The following is a 25,326-nucleotide window of genomic DNA, read 5'->3' on the forward strand; positions in this document are numbered from 1 at the left end:
ACATATTATCTTTATATATATTACTTCATGTCTATTCTCTTCCATATGTATTGTGTATTGGACAAATGAATAAATAAAATAAATAAATAAAATAAATAAAGGAGCGGGGGTGGGCTGCTGGAGGATTGCAGGGGTTTAGGGGACCCTCTAGCTAAGATTTGGTGCAGTTTGGAGAACCCCCAAATCTCACTCCTGGCTGGCCCCACCCACCCCTCCCTCTCCAGAATCCCCACCTGGCCCATTTTAAATGCAGGTAAATGCCAAGGGGGCATACGCAGAGGCTCAGGGAGGGCAAAAAAACGACCCTATTGGAAGTTCGAGAAGACCAGAAATGGAGGCCATTTCCGCCCTCCTGGAAGCTGGAGAAAACTTTCCAGAGCCCAGGAAGGGCAAAAACGCCCTCCGTCTTGCCGCTGTGCAGGAGGCTGGACTAGGCCACGCCCACCCAGCATCCCTTGCTAAAATTTTTGAAGCCCGACCCTGGCCGGTATATAAAATAACACAACAAAGGTTCCCCACCCCTCATCAAAATACAGTCAAATGTTTTTATTGGGGACGAATTTTCCAATAAAAGCTTCTAAGAGGCATCCGAGCATATGATGTCGCGTCCAGCAGTTCAGACGTTGCAGGACGTCGCTGATTTAGAAAGCTTCAGAGAGATTGTAGAACGACATTCCGGTTTGTTCCCCCCAAAAGGGTTGTCGCACTTCCCATCTTCTGTACTCTTCTCAGTATTAGCGGGAGATAACATTGGAAAGACACCGTCTTCCTATCAGCATTTTCGGTTGCAGATTTGAGTCCGGAGAGATTGGTTTCTCCTTGATGTGCAAGCTTAGCAAAAGTGACTGGAATGGGAGAGAAAGACAGGAGAACAAAGGGGAAAAAAGAAAATTTATTTATTTTTTATTTTTATTTATTAATTTGTCCAATACACAATACATATGGAAGAGAATAGACATTAAGTAATATATAGAAACATAGAAACATAGAAGTCTGATGGCAGAAAAAGACCTCATGATCCATCTAGTCTGCCCTTATACTATTTCCTGTATTTTATCTTAGGATGGATATATGTTTATCCCAGGCATGTTTAAATTCAGTTACTGTGGATTTATCTACCACGTCTTCTGGAAGTTTGTTCCAAGGATCTACTACTCTTTCAGTGAAATAATATTTTATCACGTTGCTTTTGATCTTTCCCCCAACTAACTTCAGATTGTGTCCCCTTGTTCTTGTGTTCACTTTCCTATTAAAAACACTTCCCTCCTGAACCTTATTTAACCCTTTAAGATATTTAAATGTTTCGATCATGTCCCCCCTATTCCTTCTGTCCTCCAGACTATACAGATTGAGTTCATGAAGTCTTTCCTGATACGTTTTATGCTTAAGACCTTCCACCATTCTTGTAGCCCATCTTTGGACCCGTTCAATTTTGTCAATCTCTTTTTGTAGGTGAGGTCTCCAGAACTGAACACAGTATTCCAAAATAGAGGAGAAGATATATGAAAGGAAGAAAATATATATGATACATGAGATAAAGGAAAGACAATTGGACAGGGGACAAAAGGTGCACTTATGTACGCCCTTTACTGACCTCTTAGGAACCTGGAGAGGTCAATCGTGGATAGTCTAAGGGAGAAATGTTGGGGGTTAGGGGTTGACACAATTGAGTCCAGTAATGAGTTCCACGCTTCGACAACTCGATTGTTAAAGTCATATTTTTTACAGTCAAGTTTGGAGCGGTTAATATTAAGTTTGAATCTGTTGCGTGCTCTTGTGTTGTTGCGATTGAAGCTGAAATAGTCATTGACAGGTAGAACGTTGCAGCATATGATCTTGTGGGCAATACTTAGATCATGTTTTAGGCGACGTAGTTCTAAGCTTTCTAGACCTAGGATTGATAGTCTGCTTTCGTAGGGTATTCTGTTTCGAGTGGAGGAGTGAAGGGCTCTTCTGGTGAAGTATCTTTGGACGTTTTCAAGGGTGTTGATGTCCGAGATGTGGTATGGGTTCCAGACAGATGAGCAGTAGTCTAGGATGGGTCTGGCAAAAGTTTTGTAGGCTCTGGTGAGTAGTGTGAGATTGCCAGACCATTGTGCTGTTTTTTTGTACTTCCGAGGGTTCAGGGAAGCTTCCTGAAGTCTCGGAGTGCAAAAAAACAGAGGAAGGACAGAACCTACAAAAGAAGGACTGTCCACCCTAAAGGAGGAGGAGGATGATTGCTTGCCTTACCATTAGGCGTTTTTCTGTAGGAAGGGAGGCAGCTGGAGGGAGGGAAGGAAGGAGGGAGGCAGAAAGACCAGTCAGCAAGTTCTCCTGCTTAGGCAAGCAAAGCTGTCAGAAATAAGGAATCCATAGATGGCAAACGCCGGCCTTGTAATTACACAGCGAGCCTCGGCCTCCTGCTAGGGCCACCTCCCAGGTGGAATGGGATGGCCTTTTCGGAAAACGGAGAGGGCAACGTGATTAAAAGGGTCAGGGGGAGGAGGGCAGATTCCACACGTCTTGCAGCTAGCAGGGGATGGGTTTTAATTTCAATTAGCTCGACTGCAACGACCCAGAGAGAAATTTGGACAGGGCGGTTGGGAAGTGAGGACGGTGGGGAATGTCAAAGGCCACGCTTTTTGGGAAAGGAGCCGAAGATTGAAGCTCCACGGGGACGCTCCGACAATGTTTGCTGGTAAGAGGCGGCCCCCAACAACACAGCTGGAGAAATGCATCCTTTATAGAATAGAATAGAATTTTATTGGCCAAGTGTGATTGGACACACAAGGAATTTGTCTTGGTGCATATGCTCTCAGCGTACATAAAATAAAATATACATTTATCAAGAATCATGTGGTACGACACTTAATGATTGTCATAGGGGTCAAATAAGCAATGAAGAAGCAATATTAATAAAAATCTTAGGATATAAGCAACAAGTTACAGTCATACAGTCAACATGGGAGGAAATGGGTGATAGGAATGATGAGAAAAACTAGTAGAATAGAAGTGCAGATTTAGTAGAAAGTCTGACAGTGTTGAGGGAATTATTTGTTTAGCAGAGTGATGGCGTTCGGGGGAAAACTGTTCTTGTGTCTAGTTGTCTTGGTGTGCAGTGCTCTGTATGGAAGGGGAGTTATCCGTATGAAGTCTTTACAACAACCACACTGTGTTTTGGATATAAACCCTCTATAAAATGTCCAGAGATACTTTAATAGAAGATCCCTCCACTCCTCCACTCGCAACAAAATACCCTACGCAACTAGAAAGCTTAGAACTAAACACGATGTAAGCATAGCCCGTAAAATCATCTGCTACAACATCCTTCCTGTCAACGACTATTTCAGCTTCAACCACAACAACACACGAACACACAACCGATGCAAACTTAATGTAAACCGCTCCAAACTCGACTGCAGGAAATACGACTTTAGTAACTGAATAGTTGAGGCATGGAACTCACTACTGGACTCTGTAGTATCATCACCTCTGCTTTGGGGGCCGCAAAAGCACAGAACAGCATGGGAAACCCTAACATTACAGATGACTAAATATTCAGCAAATTGGTAATAAAGCTGTTAACTTGCAGGAAAAAGTTCAGAACTGCGTCACTGGGTCTGGCTTTCCTATCAGGGCAAGATCTTTTCTTTCTAAAACAAAGATTTGGCTGAGTTTTCCTGCCAAATATTCTTGACCTATTTTTCAGAAAGGGGAGGGGGAGAAACAAGAACAAAACAAAACCCATCAAGTCAGATTAAATATGCTAAGCAAACCGCAATTGCTTTATTTCACTAATGCTATCTATAGAGATTTGGGGATAGGGGATTATGTGAATTTGGTTAATATTTTTTAATAGAATAGGAATAGGAATAGAAACAGGAACTAGAATAGAATAGAATAGAATAGAATTCTTCATTGGCCAAGTGTGATACGACACACAAAGAATTTGTCTTTGGTGCAGATGCTCTCAGTGTACATAAAAAGACAAGACACATTCGTCAAGAATCTTAAGGTACAAAGTTAACGATAGTCATAGGGTACAATAAGCAATCAAGTCATACGAATCAATATAAATCATAAGGATGCAATCAACAAAGTTACAGTCATACAGTCATAATTCATAAGGTGGGTAATAGGAACAATGAGAAGATTAATAGTAATAGTAATGCAGACTGATTTCTTTGACTATGTCACAAAGGTGTTGGATGAAGGTGGTGCCGTGGATATTGCCTATCTGGGCTTCAGCAAAGCCTTTGATACGGTTCCACATAAAGAGCTGATAGATAAATTAGTGAAGATTGGACTTAATCCCTGGATAGTTCAGTGGATTTCAAGCTGGCTGAAGCATAGACATCAGAGAGTTATTATTAATGGCGAGTATTCTGAGCAGAGACAGGTTACAAGCGGTGTGCCACAAGGGTCTGTTCTGGGTCCTATTCTTTTTAATATGTTTGTGAGTGACATAGGGGAAGGTTTGGTAGGGAAGGTTTGCCTATTTGCCGATGACTCTAAAGTGTGCAATAGGGTTGATATTCCTGGAGGGGTCTGTAATATGGTAAATGATTTAGCTTTACTAGATAAATGGTCAAAGCAATGGAAACTGCAGTTTAATGTTTCCAAATGTAAAATAATGCACTTGGGGAAAAGGAATCCTCAATCTGAGTATTGCATTGGCAGTTCTGTGTTAGCAAAAACTTCAGAAGAGAAGGATTTAGGGGTAGTGATTTCTGACAGTCTCAAAATGGGTGAGCAGTGTGGTCGGGCGGTAGGAAAAGCAAGTAGGATGCTTGGCTGCATAGCTAGAGGTATAACAAGCAGGAAGAGGGAGATTGTGATCCCCTTATATAGAGCGCTGGTGAGACCACATTTGGAGTACTGTGTTCAGTTCTGGAGACCTCACCTACAAAAAGATATTGACAAAATTGAACGGGTCCAAAGACAGGCTACAAGAATGGTGGAAGGTCTTAAGCATAAAACGTATCAGGAAAGACTTATTGAACTCAATCTGTATAGTCTGGAGGACAGAAGGAAAAGGGGGGACATGATCGAAACATTTAAATATGTTAAAGGGTTAAATAAGGTTCAGGAGGGAAGTGTTTTTAATAGGAAAGTGAACACAAGAACAAGGGGACACAATCTGAAGTTAGTTGGGGGAAAGATCAAAAGCAAGGTGAGAAAATATTATTTTACTGGAAGAGTAGTAGATGCTTGGAACAAACTTCCAGCAGACGTGGTTAGTAAATCCACAGTAACTGAATTTAAACATGCCTGGGATAAACATATATCCATCCTAAGATAAAATACAAAAAAATAGTATAAGGGCAGACTAGATGGACCATGAGGTCTTTTTCTGCCGTCAGTCTTCTATGTTTCTATGACTTTGTGAATAGCTTGACAGTGTTGAGGGTATTATTTGTTTAGCAGAGTGATGGCGTTCTTGTGTCTATTTAATCTGTTGTGCAGTGCTTTATAGCATCAGGCAGGAATTGAAGCAGTTTGTGTCCAGGATACGAGGGGTCAGTAAATATTTTCACAGCCCTCCTTTGCAGTATACAGGTCCTCAATGGAAGGCAGGTTGGTAGTAATGGTTTTTTTAAAATCCAGCAAAAAGAAAAGATGTTTAAGCAAACTATTTCTAAGGACTGGAATGGATTTTCAGTTGAAACAGGTTTTAATTTAAGAACCACAATTTATGAAGAGAACAGCCAGCTCTTTAAACCTGATGTCTGCAAAGATTGCTTTCACAGAATTTTTTTTTTCCTTTTTAAAAAGTACATTTTTGTTCCTTTTGAGACCTGGATCTTGCCCAGTTCAAATGCAAGCCACAGTCAAGATAAAATCTTCATCTCAGTCCATCCATGAAATGTTGAGCTTATTGTATCTTTGCATGCCCTTCGCATTTAAAACCTTTGGACCAAAATGTCACCAGATTTGGAAGTGTCCTGGAACAATCCTCAAAAAATATTTGAATAATTGATGCACATATTTCGTGCAGAATGCAGCTGCTAGAGCTATCATGGGCTTTCCTAAATACGCCCATGTGACACCAACACTCCGCAGTCTGCATTGGTTGCCGATCAGTTTCCGGTCACAATTGGTTATGACCTATAAAGCCCTTCATGGCACTGGACCAGAATATCTCCGGGACCGCCTTCTGCCGCACAAATCCCAGCGACCAGTTAGGTCCCACAGAGTTGGCCTTCTCCGGGTCCCGTCAACTAAACAATGTCGTTTGGCAGGACCCAGGGGAAGAGCCTTCTCTGTGGCGGCCCCGACCCTTTGGAACCAACTCCCCCCAGATATCAGAGTTTTCCCCATCCTCCTTGCCTTTCATAAGCTCCTTAAAACCCACCTCTGTCGTCAGGCATGGGGGAATTGAGACTTTCGCTCCTCCTAGGCTTATAAAATTTATGCATGGTATGTCAGTATGTATGATTGGTTTCTAAATTGGGGTTTTAAATTAACTTAAATATTAGATTTGTTTACATTGTATTATTATTGCTGTTAGCTGCCCTGAGTCTGTGGAGAGGGGCGGCATATAAATCTGATTAATAATAATAATAATAATAATAATAATAATAATAATAATATTTCAGAATTAATTGGGGAACAGACAATGAAGGACTGCAAAAAAAATTACTTTTACACTGTGGGCATGACTTATTGCGTGGGTGTGGCTTGACAGTCATGTGACTGGGTAGGAGTGTCTTGATGGTCATGTGACCAGGTGGGAGTGGCTTGACAATCATGTGACTGGGTGGGAGTGGCCTACCAACCAAGATAAGTTTTCAAATAGGCGCTTGGACTCTTTTTCAGTTGATTAAGTCACATTATTTGAATAGCCACAAAAAGGACAAATGATAGACGACATTATTTGTTGAGGACCACAGTAACATTTTAAGGTTTTGTACTGAACCTTCAGCCTTTTAGGTAACTCCTTCAAGCACGGCAGAGTTTGCTGATCCAGATGTTTTTATGTCCAAGTAAATCTGACCTTGCCTGATTTTATGCTCTCTATGTCCTCCCCCTCTTTCTATTCAGGTTTCTCCCTCGTCCTTTTCGAATGAGTCACTTTCAAACTTGGCTAAAAGCAAGGAGTTTCATTCTAGCATGACAGACGCTGTCAAAAAAATGGCTAACGCATCAGGCAGGGTTGAGTTTGGATGGGAAACAGGAGGCTTCAATCAATGCTGATCCATGGGTTTTGCCACTTGCCCTCCAGCTATCCTGGATGCCTACCAGCTTTTTAAAGCTATCCCTTGACACTAGATATACTGTCCAGGATTGTTGGTAACTAGGGCACTGGGTTGATGACTTCCATACTACAGACACTCACTCAGCCAAATCCTACTAGGTTACAAAAAGTTACCGCCCCAAAAACTATGCATGCTACAGCTCTTATTAAGTAGATCAGACCAGGAAACAAACTTCACCATAAAAGATTTGGTTCAGTGATAGGCTCCTACAGGTATGGTCAGGTATGCAGAACCGGTAGAAAAATTATGATTTTTTTTTCTTTTTTCCCCTTCTGGGCTCTGGGCATGTTTTTCCTATCGTAGTAAATGAGGTTGAATGTGTATAATTAAAGAAGAGCTGTGCGTGTGTGTTTGTACATACACATACAGTTTATAAAGTAGATGATGTGTATTTTTGTGTGCCTGTGTGTAATATGTATGTACACATATGGCACATATACATAGAATTGTATATATATTGCCCACAAAATCATATGCTGCAGCGTCCTGCCTGTCGATGACTACTTCAGCTTCAACCGCAACAACACAAGAGCACGCAACAAATTCAAACTCAATGTTAATCGCTCCAGGCTTGACTGTAAAAAATATGACTTTAGCAATCGAGTTGTCGAAGCGTGACTCAGTAGTATCAACCCCTAACCCCCAACATTTCACCCTTAGACTATCCACGATTGACTTCGCCAGGTTCCTAAGAGGTCAATAAGGGGCGTACATAAGTGCACCAGTGTGCCTTTCGTCCCCTGTCCAATTTGTCTCCCCTTATCCCATATGTCATATATCTTTCCTCCCTTTCATATATCTTCTCCTCCATTTTCATATCTTTTCCTTGTATGTAATACTTCATGCCCATTCCCCTTGATGTGTTTTGTGTATTGGACAAATAAATAAAAAATAAAAAATTAAATAAAATACTATATTTTGGATGTTTAGTAATAGTAAATAGATAGGGAAATTGTATCTCTTTGAGGGGAGGAGATGCCAGGCACCCTAACAAAAACCCTTGAAGTGACTGACGTCAAGTTGGCCATTTTAAAGCCAGTCACATGACCTTTAAGCCACCCCCAGTCACATGATGTCAAGCCATTTCCACCTGGTCACATGGCTGACAAGCCACACCCACAAAATAAGCCACGCCCACAGTGTGATAGTAAAAAATTTTGCAGCCCTGCACTGATTTGGTTTTTTAAATCATTTTTAGTATTTATTGGATTATTATTGTACATTGTTTTATTACTGTTGTTAGCCACCCCGAGTCTCCGGAGAGGGGCGACATACAAATCCAATAAATAAATAAAATAAATAAATAAAATCAAGGTGGGAAAATCTTGACTTTATTTCTCACATTTTCTTGTTTTCTGAGGCTAAGCTAATTTTTTACTCAAATTTCCCACCAACTTTCTTCAAGGAAGCCCACCTCTGCTTTCCTTAAGAGCACATGATTTGCTTTAATTCTCTTGGAAGTCAAATTCAAAACTGATGCTTCTCAGACTTGGAATGAAACTAGGAGGATTGTGTCACTGTTTTAAATCTGGAGAAGTGAATTCAAGTTTTCCTCCTTCGTGAAGCCCTGCCACTGCGTTCAGTGACAGCTAAAACAGGGAAGGATGGTCACTTGAGAGGGCTCGGATGGAGGATCGTGAACTTTCAAATTATTTGACTTGCTTTTGCCAGCAGCCAAGAATTTTGCCTATAAATCTCTTTTGTCCCATGTTTATGTGGCAAGAAAGAAAAGCCACAAGGAATGTAGAACAGATGAAAAAAAAAATAGGCAGCAACCAACTCTTCTGCTTAAAATACAGTAGACTAAAGGCAAAAAAAAAAAGACTTAGCATGCAAATAGGAAAGTCTGGTCACTGATTTACTTTAAAATAAATAAAGAAAAGAAAATGAAAGGGGAAAGGGAGGAAAAGTAAACATGGCAACTTTTATTGGAAAGTCTAGTGGCACCATTCATTTTGGAAGGAAGGAAGGAAGGAAGGAGAGAGAAGGGAGGATGGAAGGAGGAAGGGAGGGAGAGAGAGAAGGAAGGAAAGAAGGAGGAAGAGAGAGAGGAGGAAGGAAGGAAAGTTCTTAAATGTGTAGGGTTTTTTAGAATTAATTTAAATTAGATTTTTAGCAAGATTAATTTAAATTAGATTTTAGCGAGATTTTTAGTACATTTAAATGTTTAAATATTAGATTTCTTTATGTATTTTATTCTTTGTTGTGAGTCCCAGAAGAAAGGTGGCATAGAAATCTGATCAAACAAGCAAACAAACAAACAAAGAAACAAGCAAGCAAGCAAGCAAACAAACAAACAAACAAGGGAGGGAAGGAAGGAAGGAATGAAGGAAGGAAGGAAGGAAGGAAGGAAGGAAGGAAGGAAGGAAAACCCTAGTCTATGAGTCCCCGAAGAAAATAATTAGGATTATTTTCAGATAATTGTTGGAAACTCCTTGGACTAATGATGGAGCTCTTGCAAAGGACATGCTTAATAACAACCCCTCTTTTAAAGCGTTTTATCTATGGAATTGTGGGAAAGAAATCAATAACTACAATGCGGCTACCAGCATTTCCTAGTTGATAATATCATTAAAAAGAACTTGGCTGGATCAGGTTTATCTGTTGGATTTACGCAACCGCCAGCCCAATGCATTCAAGAAGCTTTCAACCACAAGGAAGATGCTCCCCTTTCAATATTAATAAGATTAATGGTCATTAATAGCCTTTTCATCCATTCAAGACTCTGCTTCCTTTCAAACTGTTTTAAGTGCGTGGCCATCACACCATATAGCGCCACTCCAAAATCCTCAGTTTAACTAACTGCTGGGTAAAGGAACAGTTCCTTCTATCTCAGTGTTTCTAAAACCTGCTGATTTGAAGAATCTGCCTTGATTTAGGAGGCTATTATCTAAGTCATATAGCTTATCAAGTTTATTTTAATGTATGTTCTTCCAGGCATCTATCTTAGCAGGAGAACACAGCCTATATCTCAAAGACATGTGATGGCATAGTGGTTAGAATGCAATATTGCAGGCTAACTCCGACCGCAGCCTGGGGTTTATCCTGGTGAACTCAAGGTTGACTCAGCCTTCAATCCTTCCGAGGTCAGTAAAATGAGGACCGAGATTGTTGGTGGCAATACGCTGACTCTGTAAACCCACTTAGAGAGGGCTGTAAAACATTATGATGTGGTATATAACAAGTCTAAGTGCTATTGCTATCTTTCAGCACCATTCTTCACCCAACAGCCACTTATATAACAGACATTTATAATGGACATTTATAGGTTTTTCAAGAAAACTGGTTAGTGCACCATAAATCTTCATGGCATTGGTTGTGTCAAATATGCACAAATATGACAGAGCATTTATCCAGGTGGGGAAAAAAATTCACTGGTTGAGATACAAGAAAACAGAACAATATAACTATTAAACTACACTGACTATTGCTTGCATACGTTCCTGTATTGTGTTGTAGAACAGACCTACCTTATCACAATCCACCTTGGCATGGTTTTCTATCTCTGCCATCCTGAGAAATTACATCCAGATCCATAGGTACATCCTTTGGACATTTACTCCTGACACCAACCTGAAATAATTTAAAAAGAGTTTAAATTAACTCACATAATTAATTTCTAGATGTCTACAGGTAGTTTACTGGGACTAAAATATTGAACTATTTGAATTTTTGCATCAGATTTAGCACCTGCTTAGTCTTCTCTGGATCTGGAAGTTATGCCTGATTGGATGTTTTTGATTTACCCCCCCTCAGAGAGGGTCCGCAACTTGGGCGTCCTCCTCGATCCACAGCTCACATTAGAGAAACATCTTTCAGCTGTGGCGAGGGGGGCGTTCGCCCAGGTTCGCCTGGTGCACCAGTTGCGACCCTATTTGGACCGGGAGTCACTGCTCACAGTCACTCATGCCCTCATCACCTCGAGGCTCGACTACTGTAACGCTCTCTACATGGGGCTACCTTTGAAAAGTGTTCGGAAACTTCAGATCGTGCAGAATGCAGCTGCGAGAGCAATCATGGGCTTCCCAAGATATGCCCATGTTACACCAACACTCCGCAGTCTGCATTGGTTGCCGATCAGTTTCCGGTCACAATTCAAAGTGTTGGTTATGACCTATAAAGCCCTTCATGGCACCGGACCAGATTACCTCAGGAACCGCCTTCAGCCGCACGAATCCCAGCGGCCAGTTAGGTCCCACAGAGTGGGTCTTCTCTGGGTCCCGTCAACGAAACAATGCCACTTGGCGGGACCCAGGAGAAGAGCCTTCTCTGTGGCGGCCCCGGCCCTCTGGAACCAACTCCCCCCAGAGATTAGAACTGCCCCTACCCTCCTTGCCTTTCGTAAGCTACTCAAAACCCACCTCTGCCGCCAGGCATGGGGGAATTAAGATTTCTTCTCCCCCTAGGCTGTTACAACTGTATGTATGGTATGTTTGTATGTATGCTGGTTTTATATATTAAGGGGTTTTAAGTTAGTTTTTAGTACAGTATTGGATTTTTACTATATATTGTCCATGACTGTTGTTAGCTGCCCCGAGTTTTCGGAGAGGGGCGGCATATAAATCCAATAAATTGAATTGAATTGAATTACCATATCCCATTGGCTCATTGACAATTGTAGGGAGACTCTAGAACAGTTCTCTTTAATGTGGTATCCTCTGGATTACAACAACCAGCATTCCTAGGTAGTCCAACTTATATATAGGAATTCTGGGGGTTGTAGTTTTAACCTATCCGGAGTATGTCTTGTTAGAGAGGACAGTTACAGAAGGAGATGCACCAGTTCAATGCACTGGAGGTCCACATATAGAAGACTCGGGGCGGCTAACAACAATGAAAAGACAAGGTAAACAAATCTAATATTAAAAATAATCTTAAAAAAATAGTAAATAGTAATAGTAAATAGTAAATTGTATCTCTTTGATATGAGGAGAGGCCAGGCATCCTAACCCTAACCCTGACCCAAACCATTGACACTGACATCAAGTTGGCCAAGCCAATCACATGACCTTTAAGTCACCCCTGGTGACATGACCATCAAGCCACTCCCACCTGGACACATGGCTGGCAAGCCACACCCACAAAATAAGCCACATTCACAATGTGGTAGTAAATTTTTTTGCAGCCCTTCATTGGTTGTAACCCAAGGACTACCTGCAATAAACCAATAAAATATATTGACAAGGATGCTTGACTATCTAAGTCAGATGGGCATTTGTGTGGCTGTCTTCTAGACACAAGACTGGCCCTTTCATTTGATCGAAGGTGGCAATTATCCCTTAAACGAGAAGTCAACAGTGCACCCTTAAAAAGACAGTTTTAAGGGTAACAATTTTGTACAACTGTTAATTTTGAAGGAGGAGAAGGCTGCTGAAGGTAAATGCCCACCCGGGAACATGAAAAATCAGACTGTAAATCAGTGGAAAACAAAACAAAAACGAATCCTTATCTTCCTCCCAAATATGCAAAATGAATACAACGCAATATACAGAACTAAAGAAAACAAACCCACAACTCCACACACTAGATACAAATACTTAATATTAGGTTGCTTGATAGTGATAGTCAACACTACGGTTGACAAATTATTTATTTATTTATTATTATTTATTATTTAGATTTGTATGCCGCCCCTCTCCGCAGACTCGGGGCGGCTCACAACAAAATAAAACAATTCATGACAAATCTAAATTATAGTTTAAAATATTTTTAAAAAACCATTTACTAAGCAAACATACATACAAACAAACATACCATGCATAAATTGTATATGCCCGGGGGAGATGTCTCAGTTCCCCCGTGCCTGACGACAAAGGTGGGTTTTAAGGAGTTTGCGAAAGGCAAGGAGGGTAGGGACAGTTCTAATCTCGGGGGGAGCTGGTTCCAGAGAGTCGGGGCCGCCACAGAGAAGGCTCTTCCACTGGGGCCCGCCAACCGACATTGTTTAGTTGACGGGACCCGGAGAAGGCCCACTCTGTGGGACCTAATCGGTCGCTGGGATTCATGCGGCAGAAGGCGGTCTCGGAGATATTCTGGTCCGGTGCCATGTAGGGCTTTAAAGGTCATAACCAACACTTTGAATTGTGACCGGAAATTGATCGGCAACCAATGCAGACTGCGGAGTGTTGGTGTGACATGGGCATACCTTGGGAAGCCCATGATTGCTCTTGCAGCTGCATTCTGCACGATCTGAAGTTTCCGAACACTTTTCAAAGGTAGCCCCATGTAGAGAGCATTACAGTAGTCGAACCTTGAGGTGATGAGGGCATGAGTGACTGTGAGCAGTGAGTCCCGGTCCAAATAGGGCCACAGCTGGTGCACCAGGCGAACCTGGGCAAACGCCCCCCTCACTACAGCTGAAAAATACTTAATATTAGGTTGCTTGATAGTGATAGTCAACACTACGGTTGACAAATTATGTCTTCTATATAACAAATAAATATATGTACATAGTGAAAGAAAATATTAATTGATGATAAGCAAATAACTATATCTATGTGCATATAAAGAATACCACTGAAATGGAATATGTTTTATATGTTGTTCAAGTTTATATGTTCATTTGTCTGTTTTTCTTGGGTTTTTTCTTTCTTTTTTCTTTGTATGTTTTGTTTGTTTATTTTTTTTTCTTTTCTTTCTATTTTTATATGTAGAAACTTAATAAAGATTATTTTTTAAAAAGAAAACGAAAAATCGGACCAAGTTACAGTTTGGTGTTCAAGTGCTTGATTTGATTGGATAAATCAAATCCAATCTGCAATAAGATTGATTATGAGCCATGGTGGTGCAGTGGTTAAAGTGCGGTACTGCAGGCTACTTCTGCTGCCTGCTAGCTGCCTGCAATTTGGCAGTTCGAATCTCATCAGGCTCAAGGTTGTCTCAGCCTTTTATCCCTCTGAGGTCAGTAAAACGAGGACCCAGATTGTTTGGGGCAACATCCTGGTTCTGTAAACCACTTAGAGAGGCCTGTAAAGCACTATAAAGTGGTATATAAGTCTAAATGGCATTATTATTGCTATTATTGGAAAGAGGTTGGGAAGGAATTACTGGGGAGCAAAGAGAAAGAGGAAATAAAGAAAAAAATGACTACTAAAGCAGCAGTGAGCCTATTTAATACCTTTTTAACAAATACAGTGATACCTTGTCTTACAAACGCCTCGTCATACAAACTTTTCGAGATACAAACCTGGGGTTTAAGATTTTTTTGCCTCTTCTTATAAACTATTTTCACCTTACAAACCCACCGCCGCCGCTGGGATGCCCTGTCTCTGGACTTCCGTTGCCAGCAAAGCACCCATTATTGTGCTGCTGGGATTCCCCTTGAGGCTTCCCTCCATGGGAAACCCCATCTCCAGACTTCCATGTTTTTGTGATGCTGCAGGGGAATCCCAGCAGGGGAATCCCAGCAGTGCAAAAACGGGCGGTTCGCTGGCAATGGAGGTCCGGAGGTGGGGTTTCCCAGCGAGGGGAACCTCAGTGAAATCGCAGCATCGCAAAATCAGAGATCCGGAGGTGGGGTTTTGAGGACTTTGGTGTTTTTGTGATGCTGCAATTTCACTGATGTTCCCTTCGCTTGGAAACCCCACCTCGACTTCTGTTACCAGCAAAGCGCTCGTTTTTGCGATGCTAGGATTCCCCAGCTGGGATTCCCCTGCAGCATCGCAAAAACACAGAAGTCCGGAGGTGGGGTTTCCCATGGAGGGGAGCTTCTGGGGAATCCCAGCAGTGCAAAAACGGGCGCTTCGGCTGGCAAAAGGGGTGAATTTTGGGCTTGCACGCATTAATCGCTTTTCCATTGATTCCTATGGGAAACATTGTTTCATCTTACAAACTTTTCATCTTAAGAACCTCATCCCAGAACCAATTAAGTTTGTAAGACAAGGTATCACTGTAGTGCAAACCTGCATGATCAATATGAGAGTTTCTCTTTTTTCAAAAGAAGGGGAAAGCGGAATCAAATTTAATTTTATTTTTCTGCCATTCTACAACTCTGCTTTCAAACACTGAAACTTTAGATGTGACTAATTTCCATCTTTTGGACACGAACGCGAAAGACTGGGCATGCAACGTTATACCATGTTTACTGTAAAAACTAAATGACCAAAAGAAAGGACAAGAGAGAGTTTTTGAAAAATAAACAAATCTAACGGATGCTTTCTGAAACAAAGGACACGTGGTCCGTATACATATCATACACTTATCTCTCCACTCCCTTTCGTAGATGACAACCATTTCTGAGTGGATTTGGTAAATCCCAGGATAAAAGGATTTAATGTGTGGTTAGCCATACTACAATTTACTTTTATTTAAAAAGAAAACAAAGCAAAACATTTAATGCCTGCCTTCGTGGGGGTGGAGTTAAGCACCCAGAGGAATTTTAATTACATTTATTAAGGCCTTGCAAGTGAAGGTTTTTTTTTTTAAAAAATGTATATTTAGAACACACTGTGTAAAACAAATACTGTATATTGCCAGAATACAACAAAAGGAAAAGCTCAAGATTTCAGGAATGCAAGCGAGCGACAAATAACAGATTTTAACAATGATTTAGCTTTACTAGATAAATGGTCAAAGCAATGGAAACTGCAGTTTAATGTTTCCAAATGTAAAATAATGCACTTGGGGAAAAGGAATCCTCAATCTGAGTATTGCATTGGCAGTTCTGTGTTAGCAAAAACTTCAGAAGAGAAGGATTTAGGGGTAGTGATTTCTGCCAGTCTCAAAATGGGTGAGCAGTGTGGTCGGGCGGTAGGAAAAGCAAGTAGGATGCTTGGCTGCATAGCTAGAGGTATAACAAGCAGGAAGAGGGAGATTGTGATCCCCTTATATAGAGCGCTGGTGAGACCACATTTGGAGTACTGTGTTCAGTTCTGGAGACCTCACCTACAAAAAGATATTGACAAAATTGAACGGGTCCAAAGACGGGCTACAAGAATGGTGGAAGGTCTTAAGCATAAAACGTATCAGGAAAGACTTAATGGACTCAATCTGTATAGTCTGGAGGACAGAAGGAAAAGGGGGGACATGATCGAAACATTTAAATATGTTAAAGGGTTAAATAAGGTTCAGGAGGGAAGTGTTTTTAATAGGAAAGTGAACACAAGATCAAGGGGACACAATCTGAAGTTAGTTGGGGGAAAGATCAAAGGCAACATGAGAAAATATTATTTGACTGAAAGAGTAGTAGATCCTTGGAACAAACTTAGAAACATAGAAACATAGAAGTCTGACGGCAGAAAAAGACCTCATGGTCCATCTAGTCTGCCCTTATACTATTTTCTGTATTTTATCTTAGGATGGATATATGTTTATCCCAGGCATGTTTAAATTCAGTTACTGTGGATTTATCTACCACGTCTGCTGGAAGTTTGTTCCAAGGATCTACTACTCTTTCAGTAAAATAATATTTTCTCATGTTGCTTTTGATCTTTCCCCCAACTAACTTCAGATTGTGACCCCTTGTTATTATTGTTGTTGTTTTGTTGATGATGATGATGATGATGATGATGATGATGATGATGTTGCTGCTGTTATCATCATCACTATTATTATTATTATTATTATTATTATTATTATTATTATCATCATCTAATTAACACACAATGAAGTCTTTCACTTCACAATAATAAAACCAGCTAAAAGCATAAGGTTTCATCTGCAAACTCATAACATACTCTGGGTAGGAGGCAGTAAATATATATATATATTAGGGAATAACCACCCCAATCCCAGACAAAGTAAATCCAGCTCATTCAGCTCAAAGTCTAAAAGAAAAAAGTTTTCAGACTTAAAAAACAAGTTGTAACATAATTCTGTGGCTAAACAATTTTTGGTAAACAAGCTATTTGCTTAATTTTGGGGGTAATATGATTCACACTTCCTTGAAAGAAAGCGCTAGTAGAGAAAAATAAATGACAGTTACCCAATTCCCATTGTGACAGGCAGAAGTTAACAGATTGTCCTTTCTGCTCTGGAATTTACATTCCACAGATTGGGGGGGGGGGGTCAACAAGAGTTGTCCAAACATATAAGAAATTCTAATTTTAGTTCCAGAGCTGACAGCGATAAATTAAATACAGCCTCAACGCTTGGGGTTCTGCAATGCAGAGGTCTCTTTCCAGGACAGCGTGTCTATTTTCTCCAAAAATACACATGTCAGGAGATAATTAGATTCCTCTTAAGCCATTTCCTATTATTATTTTTCTGAAATTAAGCACAAACATGTGGTTACAACTGTGGGCTCACTTGTGCAATGGTTACTATTATTAGCCGATGTTTATTGTGCTTGCTATTGTTGTCTGAGCCGCAGTAGCCCCCAAAGTTCAAAACTGAGTTTAGGTTTCACTGAGTTTATAAAGTGCACCTGTTCCGTACGTACATCAGAACCATCCAACAAGAAGGAACAGGGGTTTCGTAGTAGCCTAATGTCAACTCGCAAAGGCTCCCTAGATTCGCCCACGTTTCTGCAACACACCGTGGCCTGCATTGGCTGCCGATCAGTTTCCGGTCACAATTGAAAGTGTTGGTAATGACCTTTAAAGCCCTACATGGCATTGGACCAGAATACCTCCGGAACCACCTTCTACCGCACGAATCCCAGCGGCCGATAAGGTCCAACAGAGTTGGCCTTCTCCGGGTCCCGTTGACCAAACAATGTCGTTTGGCGGGCCCCAGGGGAAGAGCCTTCTCTGTGGCTGCCCCGGCCCTTTGGAATCAACTCCCCCCAGAGATTAGAACAGCCCCCACCCTCCTTGTCTTTCGCAAATTACTCAAGACCCACCTTTATCGCCAGGCATGGGGGAACTGAGACATCCTCCCCCAGGCTTTTATATTTTATGTTTGGTATGTATGTGTTGTATGGTTTTAAATTGCTGGGGTTTTAGATACGTTTTATTTTAATATTAGATTTGTTTCACTGTTATATTGTTTCTATTACTGTTGTGAGCCACCCCGAGTCTTCGGAGAGGGGCGGCATACAAATCTAATAAATAATAATAATAATAATAATAATGATAATAATAATAATAATAATAATAATAATAATGATAATAATAATAATGATAATAATAATAATTCCTGTTCTGCTCTCAAGGCAGGGGGGATGAAACCACATGGCAGCCAAAGAATTTACCTGGGTGGTAAATTGTATTAAGGTAGACATGTTTGGTCTTGGAGAAACTTAACACAACTATTAATATTAATCCAAACAGGTTGAAAATTGGCTGAAAAGTTGCTAACTTACCATACTCTCCCCTGGGGCGGTCAATGCTGGTGCCATTCCCCTTGCGATTTTTGCTCACCAAAATGTAATAATAATTGTACCGCTCGGTTGCAAGCCAACTGCTCACGCCTACAGTTAGACAACTTCAGAGTCACGCCTGCCAACATCTTCCCCTGGCAGAAATTTACAACAGGCCTAGCTTAGCAAACAGCATCTCTCCATGGGTGTCTATTTATGCATAAACCACAGGCTAAAGCTTAAAAACAAAAACAAAAAAACTATTGCTGGAGAAAATTACAGTGGGAGGCTATGAATTTCAATCCAGCTTCTGAAATTTAGAACATATTCTTGTATCTTTATTTTTTTGTGCTGGTGGGATTTGCTAACTAGGATTTAAACAGATTGTTTTTTTTTTAAAAAAATGTCCTAGGCCTCCTTGGTTATTAATACAGCTTTAGAATCATCTTAGAATCCGTCTCCCTAATACTTCTGCTTAAAAAGGAAATAAAAACACCTTCCTGGCTTTATTATTATTATTATTATTATTATTATTATTATTATTATTATTATTATTATTAGATTTGTATGCCGCCCCTTTCCGTAGACTCGGGGTGGCTCACAATACAATAAAAACAGTTCATAACAAATCTAATAATTTACAATTTAAAATGTTAAAAAAAAACCATTATTAAACAGACATACATACAAGCATACCATACATAAATTAAATAGGCCTGGGGGAGATATCTCAGTTCCCCCATGCCTGACAACAAAGGTGGGTTTTAAGGAGTTTACGAAAGGCAAGGAGGGTGGGGGCAATTCTAATCTCTGGGGGGAGCTGGTTCCAGAGAGTCGGGGCCGCCACAGAGAAGGCTCTTCCCCTGGGGCCCGCCAACCGACATTCCTCCCGTTTATGACTGTATGACTGTAACTTGTTGCTTGTATCCTAAGATTTTTATTAATATTGATTGTTTCTTCATTGCTTATTTGACCCCTATGACAATCATTAAGTGTTATACCACATGATTCTTGACAAATGTATCTTTTTCTTTTATGTACGCTGAGAGTATATGCACCAAGACAAATTCCTTGTGTGTCCAATCACATTTGGCCAATAAAGAATTCTATTCTGTTCTATTCTATTCTATATTTTTTGTCTGATTACTAGTGCAAAAAACACGAGAAGATTTAATTTGGCTTCCAAGATATTGGAAATCACAGAGTTCTTCTCCGAGACACAGAGAAATCAAGAAGCTAATATCTCGATCTGCAACTCTGGGATTTATTCCCCATCACAAATAGCTTTACCCCCTCCACTTTTATTATTGGAAAGCTGTTTCTCCCTCTGGTTTCCTATCCTAAATGTTTGCTCTTGAAGAAACAGGGCTCAATATTAAATCTCTGTAAAGTTCTGCCCAGCACAGCACGCAAAAGATCTCTAAACCCCAAAGCTGCAATCAGCTTTAAAGAAAAATCCCAGCGGCAAGAATCTCAAACCTAAAATAACTCTTTTGCTTAACATTTCACACCAATGTGATTATTTTATCCCCTTCTTTTTAAATAAACTCACCCGCGCTCTGTTTACATCCTCTTGGAAGCAGCTAGCAAAAGAAACTACATACCTCTTTTTCAGCTCTTTTCCCCCCCTTTCCTCGTTATTATTTTTAAATTGCACTGTTGACATTTCTGTGTTGGGGCATTTGTGAAACTTAGAGATGCCCAGTTACGTTTCTGATACACTCTTGAATGGCAGATATGTCAGCTAATGTTACAAAGAAATCAAAAGCTAAGAGAAAGAGGAGAAAAAGAAAAGAAATCTATCCGTAGGCTCTTCAGAAGAACTCTGTCGTGTTTTTGGCACAGATGGCCCTTGATATACGACTGCATTGGTTGCCGATCAATTTCCGGTCACAATTCAAAGTGTTGGTTATGACCTATAAAGCCCTTCATGGCATCGGACCAGAATATCTCCGGGACCGCCTTCTGCCGCACGAATCCCAGCAACCGATTAAGTCCCATGGAGTTGGCCTTCTCCGGGTCCCGTCGACTAAACAATGTCGTCTGGTGGGTCCCAGGGGAAGAGCCTTCTCTGTGGTGGCCCCGACCCTCTGGAACCAGCTCCCCCCGGAGATTAGAACTGCCCCCACCCTCCTTGCCTTCCGTAAACTCCTTAAAACTCACCTCTGCCGTCAGGCATGGGAGAATTGAGGCATTCCCCCTCCCTCCCCCGGGCCTATATAATTTATGTATGGTGTGACTGTGTGTATGACTGGTTTAATAATGGTTTTTTTTTAATGTTTTTTAAATTTATTAGATTTGTTATGAATTGTCTTATTGTATGCTGTGAGCTGCCCCAAGTCTACGGAGAGGGGCGGCATACAAATCTAATAAATAAATAAATAGTCCATTTTGTGGCTGTTCACAGTTATGACAGCACTGAAAAAAATTGACTTAGGACTGTTTTTCCCACTTATGACCATGGGGGAATGTTGCGTCATTTTCCCCAGGTCATGTCATTAAAATTTGGGCACTTGGCCACTTGGTCATGTATTTATGTTGGTTGCAATGTCTAGGGCAGTGATGGCGAACCTATGGCATGGGTGCCACAGGTGGCATGCACAGCCCTATCTGCTGGCAGCCCTGTCTGCTGGTCCAAAGTCAAGGACTACCATTTTGAGGTTTTTCGCTCCACTGGGGTCGTTTAGCCACTGTGGGTCATTGAGAGTGAGTTGGGCAACTGTCTATACCAGTAATGACGAACCTTTTTTCTCTTAGGTGCCCAAAGTATGTGCATGTGGGCTATCACACACGTGCGAGTGCCCACACCCATAATTCACTTCCTGAGGAAGGCCAAAATGGCCTCCTCCACCCCCACAGAGGCCCTCTGGAGGCTGGAAATTGCCCTTTCCCGACTCCCGTTGGGCCTGGTAGGCCCGTTTTTCATCCTTCCCAGGCGCCAGAGATTTCCCTGGAGTCTAGGGAGGGTAAAAACGTCCCTCAGAGGCACTCCAAAAACCTAAAATGTCCTCCTGAATGCCCACACCCATAATTCAATTCCTGAGGAGGGCCACAATGGCCTCCTCTGCCCACACAGAGGCCCTCTGGAGGCCGGAAATGGCCCTTTCTCGACTCCCGTTGGGCCTGCTAGGCCCGTTTTTCATCCTTCCCAGGCGCCAGAGATTTCCCTGGAGTCTAGGGAGGGTAAAAACGCCCCTCAGAGGCCCTCCGGAAATCTAAAATGTCCCCCCAAAGCCTCTACGCAAGCCGAAAATCAGCTGGTGAGCGCACATATGCACACTGGAGCTGAGCTAGGGGAACAGCTCACGTGCCAGTAGATACATGCCAGTAGATCCGGAACCGCCTGCTACCGCACGAATCCCAGCGACCGATAAGGTCCCACAGAGTTGGCCTTCTCCGGGTCCCATCGACTAAACAATGTCGTTTGGCGGGCCCCAGGGGAAGAGCCTTCTCTGTGGCAGCCCCGGCCCTCTGGAACCAACTCCCCCCGGAGATTAGAACTGCCCCCACCCTCCCTGTCTTTCGTAAACTACTCAAGATTCACTTATACCGCCAGGCATGGGGGAGTTGAGACACCTTTCCCCCAGGCTTTTTTTAAATAAATTGTTTTATGTTTGGTATGAATGTGCTGTTTGGTTTTTTTAAAATAATGATAGGGTTTTATATGCTTTTTAATATCAGATTTGTTCCACTGCTATATTGTTTTTATTACTGTTGTGAGCCGCCCCGAGTCTTCGGAGAGGGGCAGCATACAAATCTAATAAATAGGTAGATAGATAGATAGATAGATAGATAGATAGATAGATAGATAGATAGATAGATAGATAGATAGATAGATAGATAGATAGATAGATTAGATAGGTAGATAGGTAGATAGGTAGATAGGTAGATAGGTAGATAGGTAGATAGGTAGGTAGATAGATAGATAGATAGATAGATAGATAGATAGATAGATAGATAGATAGATAGATAGATAGATAGATAATTAGATAGATAGATAGATAGATAGATAGATAGATAGATAGATAGATAGGCAGGCAGGCAGGCAGGCAGGCAGGCAGGCAGGCAGGCAGGCAGGCAGGCAGGCAGGCAGGCAGGCAGGCAGGCAGGCAGACAAATGTGCCACATGGGACACGCGTGCCATGGGTTCTCCATCACTGGTCTATACTTTTAGTTTAGTTTAGTTTAGTTTAATCAGATTTGTATGCTGCCCCTCTCCGCAGACTCGGGGCGGCTCACAGCAACAACAACACAATGTAAAACAAATCTAATATTTAAGTTAATTAAAAAAAACCCACCACAAATTAAAACCAATCATACACACTAGCGTACCATGCATAAATTTTATAAGCCTAGGGGGAGGGAACATGTCAATTCCCCCATGCCTGACGACAGAGGTGGGTTTTAAGGAGCTTACGAAAGGCTAGGAGGGTGGGGGCAACTCTGATATCTGGGGGGAGTTGGTTCCAAAGGGTCGGGGCCGCCACAGAGAAGGCTCTTCCCCTGGGTCCCGCCAAACGACATTGTTTAGTTGACGGGACCCGGAGAAGGCCCCCGACCCTTTTGTATAAAGTAGAGTTATTGAAGTTCACTGACGCCCTCGTTGACAACAGCACAGCCGCTCCTAAGATCATTTCAAGCTTCGCTTCCAACTTCTTCCTCTTCCTCCTTCTGAGGACAAATACTGATTGCTCATAAAGTGTTGAAAGGGGAAAAGGGAGAGAAGAAAATTAAGCTAGGCATGTCTGCAGCAGGCTGCCTCAATCCTCCGTGTGTTGACTCTGCTCTCCCACTTGAGTGTATCACCAGCAAGGAATTTAATCATGGGGCGATTAACAATTTAGAACAGTGTTTTTCAACCAGTGTGCCGTGGCACACTAGTGTGCGGCGAGACATGGTCAGGTGTGCCGCGAAAAAGGAAGCTCAGGTTCCAGTCTCGCAACTTTTTGCTGAGAGAGAGAGAGTAACAGAGAGAGAGAGAGAAAGCAAGAGAGAGAGAGAGAGAAAGAGAGAGAGAAAGAGAGAGAGAGAGAAAGTGTGTGTGAGAGAGAAAGCAAGAGAGAGAAAGAAAAGAAAGTAAGTGTCAGAGAGAAAGAAAGCAAGAGAGAGAGAGAGAGAGAAAGAGAGAGAGAAAGAAAGAAAGAAAGCAAGAGAGAGAGAGATAAATGAGCAAAAAGGGGAGGAAAAAAGAGAAATGAGAAAATGATTGAGGCAGAGAATGAGAGGAAAGAGAAAGAAAAGAAAGAGAGAAGTGACTCTTGATTTAAAGCACATGATAAAAAAGCACCCAAAGAATAAGAGAGAAAACCCCCCCAGCCCTCACCTGTTTTTGGAAATGGTTCAAGAGTGTGTATACACACACACACACATACACACACACAAGAGTGGGGAGGAGACAGGGATGGAAAAAGAGAGGAAAGTGTCTGAGGGTGTCATTTTGTGTCATTTTGGTTGGTGGTGTGCCCCAGGATTTTAAAATGTAAAAAATGTGCCGCGGCTCAAAAAAGGTTGAAAATCACTGATTTAGAAAGCAGGAAAAAAAAAAAAGAATAACACTCAAAAGGAAGCAGGATCCAAAGAAGCTTAGAAGAGTAAGCATGTGCCCACCCACCCCCCAAAAAAATGCCAGTGCTTGTTTAAAAGTGTCCCTCAACTATTAATTGGTCTCTTTCTCTCTCTCTCTCTCTTTGGCACGTGTTATTAATTTCCTGGAGTTAATTCCTAATTCTTCGCATTCTGAAAAACCAAGGAGGTTGCTTACTGATCAAATGGCTTTGTCCTAGATCAGTGTTTTTCAACCAGCGTGCCATGGCACACTAGTGTGCCGCGAGACATGGTCAGGTGTGCCGCGAAGCTCAGAGAGAAAGAAAGCAAGAGAGAGAGAAAGCAAGAGAGAGAAAGAAAGCAAGAGAGAGAAAGAGCAAGAGAGAGAGAAAGAGAACAAGAGAAAGAAAGCAAGAGAGAGAGAGAGAGAGAGGGAGGGAAGGAGAGAGAGAGAAAGACATAGAGGTACGTAGGGAGGGAGGGAGAAAGAGAGCAAAAAAGAGAGGAAGGAAGGAAGAGAAAAAAGAGGGATGGAGAGAGAGAAAGAAAGAGGAAGGAAGGAAGGGAGAGAAAGAGGGAGGGAGAAAGAAATAGAGCGAAGGGGAGGAAGAAAGAGATAATTTTTTTGTTCAAACTTTTTTTAGCGCCCCCCCCCCCCCCGCTCCATGTACCCCAGGGTTTCGTAAATGAAAAAAAATGTGCCGCGGCTCAAAAAAGGTTGAAAATCACTGTCCTAGATTGATGCCTCTCATCTATTTTGCTTCCTTTACAGGTGCCACTCCTTGCGAATGAAGAAGAAAATTGGATGGTCCGTTGCCAAACTATGCTTGCTGGTTAGCACAGATCCAGGAATTAATCATATACTGTAGCTCTGCGCCGATTAAAGAGAATTATTCTCTTTAGAGAAGAGAGAGAGAAGAAAAGAAAAAGAAAGGAGAATTTTGGAGAGAGACAGAGAGACAGACAGAGAAAAAAGAGAGAAAGAAAGAAAGAAAGAAAGAGGGAGGGAGGGAGGGAGGTATAATCCATTCCACTCTTCACAATAGAATACCTTATAGCAATAGAAACATAGAAGACGGACGGCAAAAAGAGACTTCATGATCCATCTAGTCTGCCCTTATACTATTTTCTGTATTTTATCTTAGGATGGATATATGTTTATCCCAGGCATGTTTAAATTCAGTTACTGTGGATTTACTAACCACGTATGCTGGAAGTTTGTTCCAAGTATCTACTACTCTTTCAGTAAAATAATATTTTCTTATGTTGCTTCTGATCTTTCCCCCAACTAACTTCAGATTG

General features: G+C 41.6%; 1 long non-coding RNA gene across 1 annotated transcript in view; it reads right to left on the reverse strand.

Annotated features, from left to right (window-relative positions):
• Positions 1–531: 531 nt before the first annotated feature.
• The window catches only part of LOC139172847 (uncharacterized), a 77,047-nt gene continuing 52,252 nt past the window's right edge, over positions 532–25,326 (reverse strand). Inside the window, exons 6-7 of the long non-coding RNA XR_011559941.1 lie at positions 10,712–10,814; positions 532–845 (exon numbers count right to left, since the gene is read on the reverse strand). This is a non-coding gene — a long non-coding RNA (uncharacterized lncRNA). The remainder of the gene's footprint in view (positions 846–10,711; positions 10,815–25,326) is intronic.

This window comes from Erythrolamprus reginae, chromosome 10, assembly GCF_031021105.1.
Source record: "Erythrolamprus reginae isolate rEryReg1 chromosome 10, rEryReg1.hap1, whole genome shotgun sequence".
NCBI classification, from domain to species: Eukaryota; Metazoa; Chordata; class Lepidosauria; order Squamata; family Dipsadidae; genus Erythrolamprus; species Erythrolamprus reginae.